Raw genomic sequence first — 6,000 nt, 5'->3', positions numbered from 1 at the left:
CGATCTGCGCATGCGCGGTTTTTAAGATTATTAAACCTCGATAACTGTTACCAGGTTCCACTGATTGGAACAAAACTTGGTGCAATTGCAGCACAGGAGAACAGTGAGTAAGCTGATGAAAATCGTAACACTATCGCATACCGTTTTTGCACAAATAGAATGACGATAGATAGATAGATAGATAGATAAATAGATAGAAAGATGGATAGATAGATAGATAGATAGATGGATAGATAGATAATTAGATAGATGCTAAAGGCTCCTTTCATGACACATCAGGTGACATTGCATTCCTTGCATTGTCAGAGACATCAAGATGGCTCACTGTACAAAAAAGAACACCTACAACTCATTCCCATCAATAGTTTAGTTTAGTTTATTGTCACATGTACCGAGGTACAGTTAAAAGTTTTTGTTAACCTGTCAGGGGAAAAACAAAACATGATTACAATCGAGCCATCCACAGTGTACAAATGCATGATAAAGGGAATAACCTGAATAACGCTGCTTAGTGCAAGATAAAGTCCGGTAAAGTCTGATCAAAGACTCCAATGAGATATATAGTAGCTCAGAGCTGCTGTCTAGTTGCTCGCAGGATGTTAATCATACCCTCGATTTAACCCATTTGTCCCAATTACCAATCCGCTATCTTTATCACTCTCTTTACCTACCGTACTGGAGTAATTGAGTCGCTGCCTCAAAAAGGCTGGCAGTATCATCAAAGACCCACACCATCCTGGCCACACACTCATCTCCCTGCTACCTTCAGGTAGAAGGTACAGGAGCCTGAAGACTGCAACAACCAGGTTCAGGAATAGCTACTTCCCCTCAGCCATCAGGCTATTAAACCTGGCTCGGACAAAACTCTGATTATTAGCAACCACTTTCTGTTATTTGCACTACCAGTTTATTTATTCATGTGTGTATATATTTATATCATGGTATATGGACACATTTATCTGTTTTGTAGTAAATGCCTACTATTTTCTGTGTGCTTAAGGAAAGCAAGAATTTCATTGTCCTATACAGGGACACATGACAATAAACTCACTTGAACTTGAACTTGAACTAATTCAACAAATCATGCAAAATCTCTGCAGTACATGGATAGGTGATGTTTTAGGGCGAGACCCATCTTCAGACCAACCTACAGCTGGTTTGTAAGCACAGTCAGAATGTCATGCTGGTTTGGGCCTGCTTTCCTAGCAACAGTTATGACTTGCCCTCTTTCAGTTTTCTCTTTCATCTTTATTTCAGCTGAGCTGTCAAGCCTCAGAATGCTAGGTGGACAATAAAAGCCAACAACTCCCAAACTCAGCACATGCCTTCAGTCAGAAATGTTGGCAATTTGATTAATTGATATTTGCAGCACCATCATAGGTAGGTTGTGGCAGATAGTAAAATACTATGGTTTATGGATGTCATTCAGTTGGAAAGGATGCAAAAGAGATTCGCCAGGATATTACTTGGGTTTGTGGGCTTGAGTTACAGGGAGAGGTTTGATCGGCTGACCCTTTTTTTTGGTGTGTAGGAGGTTGCGGAGTGCACTTATTGTACAAGATCATGAGGGGCATGAATAAAGTGAATGCTCACAGCCTTATTGCCTGGGTGGAGGATTCAAAAACTAGAGGACATATGCTTAAGCTGAGAGATGAGAGATTTAAGAGGAAACACAGGGCAACTTTCTCACTTAGAGGGTAGTCCATATCTGAACTGCTGTCAGAGGAAGCTATGGAAGCAGATACATTATTACTTTTAAAATAAATTCAGACAAATATATGGATAGAAAAGGTGTAAAGTCTATGGGTCAAATGCAGGGAAATGGGACTACCCCGATATGCCAACTTGGTCAACATGGACAAGATGGACTGGAGGGCATATTTCTGTGCTCTACAGCTTTATGACTCTATGATAAAGTGGAGCATATTAGAAACACAAGCAAGACCAGAATACTTCATGACTTCTCTCAGTGTTTGCTATGGAAGAGAATGCTAACAGAATTTCAGTAGTTGAAATGGTAACAGTTATGGGTGTGATGAAAATTGATAGGCTGTATGGATAGGAAATTCTAGCTATGCTTGGAATGTATACACTGCCCAGTGGAGACAGCTGGCATCTCAAATGGCAAGAGAAGAGAAGATGGAACTGCTTGCTATAATTTTCCATTCTTCTCCAGATAGGTGTCATGGGACCGATAAGTGGCCAATGGCCCTGCTGAACCCACACTGAATGCAGGTTGACATGCTATTGACGAGTGAATAGTTATTGAGTTGATACCAATCATGTATATTTGTTTCAGCACAGATTAAGATGCCATTGAGCCACAACATTTATGTATTAGTTTATACATAATGGAAATTAATTTCAAGATTGTTGGGAATTCAAACATGGTCCAACTTCTATATTTTTAAAAGAAAATATTTAATCTTACTGCTAACGGAATCAAGGGATATGGGGTACTGATTTTGAATGATCAGCCATGATCATATTAAATGGTGGTGCTGGTTCAAAAGGCCCGAATGGCCTACTCCTGCACCTATTTTCTATGTTTCTATCTTATGAAGTAGAATATTGGTTACATTTAAATTTACGAGAGATGTATTGTAAAACAAGTCAACAAACTGTTGCTCTGATGATTATTTCTGCAAACATTCATTGGAAGTTGATGCCATGTAACTAAATGTGTTGATATTTCTTTTATCTGTTTTTGCAATGATATACTAAATGGACCAGGTTTTAGCTTTTTTTTTTAAATTCTCTGATATCTATTATTTTACAAGCATACCAACATGTTTAAACTTTAGCTTGATCATTGAGAATGTAAATGATAAACAGAGCAAAAAAACTACTTTATTTTGCATTGAACAAAGTTATTGCCAGAAAGTTTTTTAAGGCATATGTGTGAAATACCAATCAGTTTTCTGAAAACATTTTTAAATTACGGTTATACGCGCATTACCTATTGCCTCACACGTGCATTTTAACGATTTATGATTTATCAGTGTTGAAGTGAATTACGATCCAAATGAAAAAGTCCTAGAAAGTGAGCGATCTTCAAATCACTTGTGGCTTCAAATTCCAGGATTTTGCTTTCAAAATCTGAATGAGTGGAAAAACAATGAATTTGCAAACATGCTAGCAAGTAATTTATTTTAAATCGTATCATCACTGGGCTATACCGTCACGTTACCAATGCCCAGTTGGCAACAAAAAATAACAAAAGGTTTTCAAATTCTAATTTAAACATGCTGTTATAAACAAGCACAGATTCCTGAGATCCGTATTGCATTACTCCCTGTCGAAAGGTCTGTATGTTCGATCTTTGACACACATGTAACAAGAGCCTTGTGGTTTCTTGTGTCCTCTATATTGTCGTTCAGAGGGAGTATTTCTACCTGACTGTGCCCCAAATAGATATTTGTCAGTACAATCATGGTTCAATATGAACAATTTCAGAATAAAGGTTATATAATAAAACGATTATTTGACGCATTTGCTGTGCATGTCCTTTGTAAATTAAAGCAAATACTAATTTGACCTTAGAAATAGCTGACTTTGAATATTCACATGCCAGTTCTAAATATTGCATGTTCAAGGTACAGATAAGGCGTGATTGTAGCACAGGTATTTTTTTAAAGCAGCACCAATAATAAGTACATAACTGTTGTAAGGGGCTGTGCGAAAGTCCGGGCTGCATTGGTGCCAGTCTCTCCTGCTCCTTGGGCAGGTGTGGCAGTGCCAAGCTTCAATGTGCCCAGGTAATAACTCAGGAGCAGCACAGTAACCGGTGCACAACAGCCAATCGGGACACGGTTACCATCCTCAGCCTTCCCCACACCCAATACCCGATGGGTTTGGCAACACAGCGGCCGCACCGTCGTCTCCTGGGAACAGTAGTCCCTGACAATGGGCCACTCCCCTCCCGTTTGCGGGACGGACGCCGGGCTCAGGACTACAGCCCCCACAATGCAGCGGGCGCGTGGAGCGCATGCGCGCGGACGTGCTGCTGTCTTCTATGAGCAGAACAGGATGATGTCACCTGCAGTGAAAGGAAATTGTTAAACTGAATCCTTTTGTAAAGAAAGAAAGGGGGAAAAATATGGACGTTGCTGCACGGATGGCTGGAATTTGTCGGTAAATTGTTTCTGTGTGTGTGTGGGTGTTGCGTGTGTTCTTTTCCCTGCTGGAGTGACATTTGCTCTTGCTATTGTGTTGGTCGATTCATCAAGGGGAAGGGTGGGGGGGAGAACAGAGCAGAGCAGAGCTGAGCGTTCAGGTTAGCTTGGGTGCGACTGCAAGGGGCTCCGAGCCGGGAGAAGGGATTGTCAGGCGAGTCTCCCTTTGCAACAAAAGGAAGCAGCAGTCCGAGTCCCAGTCTACACACACATAACTGCCTGCACGCTTCCTGGCTCCTCTCAGCCACTGCAGTCTCCAGCCTCAGTGTCCAGACTCCATGGGGTTTGCAGCTGTTGCTTGCTTGCTTGCGTGTGCGGAGATCACTTTGTGAGGTGAATGTTTGAACAGGCTGTGCGCCGATGCATCCGGATTGCAAAGGATTGTCAGGCTGATTTTTAAAAAAATGCCTTGTCTCTCTGTTTCTCTTTTTGATTCAGGGAATTAGAACGCCGCATGCCAGAACACATTCATCTTTCCCACTTCCACCCTGCGCCTCGCTTTTTGTTTGTCACTTGTAAGCTGTGGAAGAACAAGAGTGGATGCTTTTGTTAAGGTGAGGCTCATAGACTGGCAGGAGAGAGAGGTGCATGTTTTTGGCGGTGTGATAAGGAGTTGAGATTGTTGCAAAAGTGTTGAGATGAATGATGCAAAACAAATGTTTTCTTTGTGGTAATAGCTTCAAACAATAGAATGTGGCCACTGCACAACCCAGTGCATGGGTTGTGATTATTGTAAAAGGGGGTGAGAGTAATGATGTAAAATAAACGTTTTATTTGTGGCTAGTGCTTCAAACTTAGCAGGGGGAAGTGATTATTATAAAAGGGATGGGGATTAATGATGTAAAAAAACAGATTTATTTGTGGGAGTGCTTCAAACAATGCAATGTGCAGCGGATACACCAGAGGGCTGTTTACATCGTCCTGATTATTGGACCTGTGGGTTGGGACTGTTACTTGTCGAAGACGATCACCTGTAAACGGGTTCCGTGTTCCTGCTCGCAACAGCTCACCCACGCCCTCTTTGTGGTCGGTGTTTAATGGAAATGGTATGTTTCAAGACAGCTGCGATTTCAGTGCACGGACTATTCTGGTGTCATCTTTTTTTTATCTCGGTCTGATTTACGTGCAATAACAACAAACATATCAGAGAATCAGGAAAACACTTGCTTCCCACTTCTGCCGTGGCATGAACTCAGGGATGTCGGGGTAAGGACAGAATGTGGTTAAATGTCTCCGCATGTGATTCCTACAGTGGGCGAGGGAGTTTAGGCGATGATCAGAAGACGTTAAGAGCATTACTTGTGGTCAGGCATGTATTTGGAATATGTGTCAGAATAAAAAAAATTGGGTGTGTCCTTTTTGTGCGTGAGACCTTCAGGGAGAAGTTAATACGATCAGGAGGCACAACTTCGAAAAAATGAAAGGGTTGAACGTGCTACAACGTCTCCCTGCGCATATTCTGCCTTTCGCCTCTAATGGATTAGTCTGTTCAACTGACCAGAATCGAATTTGATATGTGTCGGAAGGAACTGTAGTTGCTGGTTTAAACCGAAGGTAGACACAGAAAGCGGGAGCAACTCAGCGGGACAGACAGAATCTCTGGAGAGAAGGCATGGGTGACGTTTCCGAAGGGTCTCGACCCAAACCTCGCCCATTCCTTTTCTCCAGAGATGTAGTCCCACCCGCTGAGTTACACTAGCTTTTTGTGTCTAGAATCGAATTGGAGAATGATTATGAACAGGATGTAACCTTGTAAATCAAGCATGGGTGTAGCTCCTCCGTCTAAATGATAAAGAGCAGTGTCAAATTAGTCAATGCTGAATGA

The 6,000-nt window shown here is 41.8% G+C and overlaps 1 protein-coding gene across 4 annotated transcripts in view; it reads left to right on the top strand.

Annotated features, from left to right (window-relative positions):
• Positions 1 to 3,981: 3,981 nt before the first annotated feature.
• daam1 (dishevelled associated activator of morphogenesis 1) overlaps positions 3,982 to 6,000 on the top strand; it is a 150,686-nt gene continuing 148,667 nt past the window's right edge. For 2 of the 4 annotated variants that reach the window (XM_033027176.1, XM_033027173.1), the window contains exons 1-2: positions 3,982 to 4,134; positions 4,614 to 4,729. The gene's annotated coding sequence lies outside the window, so the exon portion shown is untranslated. Of the gene's footprint in view, positions 4,135 to 4,280; positions 4,509 to 4,613; positions 4,730 to 5,265; positions 5,382 to 6,000 lie in introns of those variants that run through there. The other 2 variants (XM_033027174.1, XM_033027175.1) reach the window with 2 other exon arrangements.

This window comes from Amblyraja radiata, chromosome 9 (genome assembly GCF_010909765.2).
Source record: "Amblyraja radiata isolate CabotCenter1 chromosome 9, sAmbRad1.1.pri, whole genome shotgun sequence".
NCBI classification, from domain to species: domain Eukaryota; kingdom Metazoa; phylum Chordata; class Chondrichthyes; order Rajiformes; family Rajidae; genus Amblyraja; species Amblyraja radiata.
The sequence above is the reverse complement of the archived record's forward strand: the minus strand, read 5'-3'. Positions and strand labels throughout refer to the sequence as shown.